Here is a 4043-nt window from a genome sequence, read left to right on the forward strand (position 1 = left end):
TTGATATCTGTGTTTCTCATTGCCTTTTAGCCATTTCTATACTTACAACTTGTTCATTATAGCATCTTGTACTCTTTCAGTGACATCCATGGATGAAAGAAAGATCTTGATTGATGTTGCACACCGGCTGCGGTAGCGGGATGGAACCTTCTTGATCCCTGGGAGTTTGAGCCAATAGGGTATAGCATCTACAAGGGTTTCTGAGTCGAGACTATATGGGCAGTCAGGGTCAGGGCTAGGCCAGTCGCCGATTGTTGACGAGAATACAATCGTCGCCAACCCCGTCTGTCTGGAAATGGTACGCTTTCTTGCTTCACCGTGATATATTTACCGTTGACAACCGTCTCATCCGTGAACGAGCTTTCAGTACCGGAGACTATCGTGATGGAGTCGCCGGACATATTTTTTTTTTTGGCCGACAAGATGAAAAGTGGAAGGAACAGAACTCTGGTGTTATATATTTATAGGGAGTTCGAACTACCAAGTCTACCAGGAATGGGAAACAGAATTTCCTTACCGAAACAAAAGACTACAAAGGAAAACAAATCCAATTGATGTGAAGCTATATCAAGACTCTCAACAAGTATGGGCTGCGGCTAGATAGAAGGAAATGATTTAGGGTTTGCTGGTTTACAATTGATGGCTACCAATCTACCTTCTCAGTCTTTTATTTATAATTGAATATTTGAAGCAGCATCAGTGGAGGATGATGCAGCTTGTTTTAGTTTCGAATTCATTGCTTAGAGCCTTAGAGCAAAAGAGTGGTGAGGTATGTTCAATATCAGTGTCGTTTCTTCTCAAAAAAAAAAAAATGTTCATGTTAACCAGTTAGGGTGCGATATATAGATAGAGTCCTTATTTGAGAAGCCAATGGAGTTTGATTTGGGACTTTGATTCTGTTGTTAGTTTTAACACTGATATCGATCGATGTATAATGCATATTCTCGATCTCTCACTTTTTCCTGCATATGAGGATAAGTAATTAGTAGAAGGCTTCTCCTCCTATGGGTGCATGTGTTAATGAACGCATTTCAGTTCGTCGAGTACTCCTTATAATTTCAATCACAACAATAAAGATGCATACAAGTTAAAGTAGGGATAATAGGAAACATGAAATCAAAATGCTGTACTAGTTTCATTCTGAAACTAATGATTTTCAGGAAAATAATTCAGAAACAAGGGAGAACATTCAACTAAAGAAACCTATTCGGCTAAAGTTGCATATCATTCATCATTGGATCAACAGATCGATCCCTAATTTTGATGAAACTAAAATCCTCAAACATGATTACAACATATCATAATTGATTCCCTAGTCATTGCGATCGGATTTATTTTAATTACAAACTCATGGTTGATCTAAAATATTTATTTTGAGAGCTGAAAGTAATTTTATCAACGCAAGTGTAACACAAGACACCAGACGTGATAGTTAAAATTTGGAATTCAAGTGACGACGCTGCCTTCAATCTGTTGATTCCGATTTGAAATCCGTGTAAAGACTAGGGGGCTAACACTGATAGCAATTAATATATACGCTTCCTGTGTTTTGTTTCCCTTTATAAACTAGGTACTATGCTACAGCAATGTACATGTAAACCAAATCTATAATGGAAAAAAAAAAAAAAAATTAATGGTACAACATATGGCATTTAGTTGTCACCACACTATTTTTAGTGAATAAATGAAACAACTATGTATGAGGACTTTAATTTTCTTCCTTCCACTTTGCGTGTACATCCAATTTGTGTATTAGTTATACACTTATGTATAAAAGTTTAGAATTTCAACTTTTATTTGCACGTCGTGCATACAAGAATTTAATCACCAACAGTTTTTGGTTTGCAATATAAGCGGTCAATCCACACACACGAGAAGAAAGGGTAAAATTAGGGTTAATTAAGTTCGTGAGGAAATATTAGTAGCATGTGATCCATGACAGAAGTTCTTCTTCCTTTGCCTCTTGGGTGTTGAAACCTTGATGAACGAAGTTTTGAGTAAAGAAAGATGAGAAAGGTAGTTGCATGATTTCAAAGACTAGAATGGTGAAAGGAAAGTGTTAAGCTTCCTATGCAGACACTTTTGCTTTGTCACTCGCATTAAAGTAAAAGTTACTATTTGTTTGGTAACCAAAATAAGTAATTATCAGCTATACCCTGGTTAAAATTTCATAATACAAAATTTCGAACAAGCTTATCTTACTAAAATCTTGATGATGGAGTACATTTTGTCCATTGACACTGATCGAAGATTTGCATATAGGATTAGTTATAAAACTCGGACAAGGACCAACATGAGATATCATTCTTGTGTCAACATGCATTGTTTGGACAACTATAGGTTGAGTTTTCAAATATGCAGATAAAAACAAACAGTTTTTCCTCAAAGTAGAGGAAAAAGAAAATTTAAGGCGTGTAGACATAAACATGTATAATTTGTATCCCATACTTCATATTTTATATATACTCTATAAATAATACTTCATAAATAAAAAATGTCACATAAGACTGATCTTAAAATCTTTGATGCGTGTATTTTTACACCGTACATTTATCATCTATACGTGTAATAAATGACGATTTTTCTTCCAACGCATAACACTAATTTCTTGAGCTAAGTATGCTCAATTGTACAAGTCCTTAACCCTCCAATTGTCCAATATGTATTCTTAAGCGTAACCCCTTTCCTTAAGCTTCCCATAATATTCTTAATTCTTTTTTATACTAATTAATTTCACTAAAACGTTAACTACTAATCCTCACAATTTGATAGGTTTTACTTGTTAACTAGGCTTAGACCTAATTTTCATTTAGGATTTATATCTAGGTCGTCTTACTTGTTCTCCACAGCTCCACTTCATACACTAATGACTTGTTGATACACATAAACGACATGGGTGGCCCTGATGCAATTGTCGCATCTGCATGCTAAAAGTTGAATGACTATATATGCAGCAATCAATGAAGCTGCAGCAGCCTCGATCAGTAGTCTCTCAGTGGATATATATTTTATATATACAGAGGAATTTCTTTTTAAATTGTAATAGTTTTCAAAAGCAGCATGATAAATCAAATGATTGGTGACATGCATTTTATTCAACAACAGGCAAATGATACTGTTATGATTATCAAAATCATGACTCATGACCACCGCTAGCTGCAGCAGCTCTGGTTCTTATCAGCTTTCTCGGAATATGAATTTTGACAAGACAAAAAGGAAGTTCCAAATATCAAAAGCTAGCCGATGATGGATCAATGATGCTCGCTCGCTCCCTCTCATATAATTTTCCAATCAGTATATTACTCTCTCAGGCAAAACAAAAGCTCCTCCCCTCGCTGGCTGGCTGGCTGGCCTTCATTGTGTATATGGCAGTGATAATCTGACAACCACTGCTTCCGTTTCATCAGACTAGACTCATCTCTCTCTCTCTCTCTCTCTCTCTCTCTCTCTGTTCATTCATGACCTAGCTAGCTTTGAAACCCATATTTATGCCAACCTTCGTTTTCTGATCTCAGACCAAAAAATAAAATAAAAAACCTTCGTTTTCTGATCATATATACATTTCTTTCTTGAATTTCAACCACTACTATGTAAACTCTCTTTCAATCCTCTGAGAACTAGTACTATTGTGTAATTAAGCTCATCAAAAATTAAGATAAGGATTCGATCACTTAAGTAAAATATAATTAGAACCAATCAAGCATACAAACATCAATAAGAGACGAAAACATGTCCATATATACCACCCAATGAACTCATATATAGTACCCCAACATCATCATCATCATCTATATATGAAACTATATAGATTGATAGATATTACATAATATAGATTAAAAAGTGTCTCTTGCTATACATGATATCTAGCCAGAAAAAAAGGGGTAATAAATTAAACGGCAAACTCAAACAATTGACAACCAGAAAGATCTTGACAAACCATGATAAACTCTTTGCCGTTAGGGATCGATCTTCATCCAGTAGCTAGTGGTGGTCTATCATCTTTGTGTAGCTAGTTTGATATGGGGTTCGGACCACTAGGAACT

This window comes from Fragaria vesca, linkage group LG2, assembly GCF_000184155.1.
Source record: "Fragaria vesca subsp. vesca linkage group LG2, FraVesHawaii_1.0, whole genome shotgun sequence".
In the NCBI taxonomy this organism is placed as follows: Eukaryota; Viridiplantae; Streptophyta; class Magnoliopsida; order Rosales; family Rosaceae; genus Fragaria; species Fragaria vesca.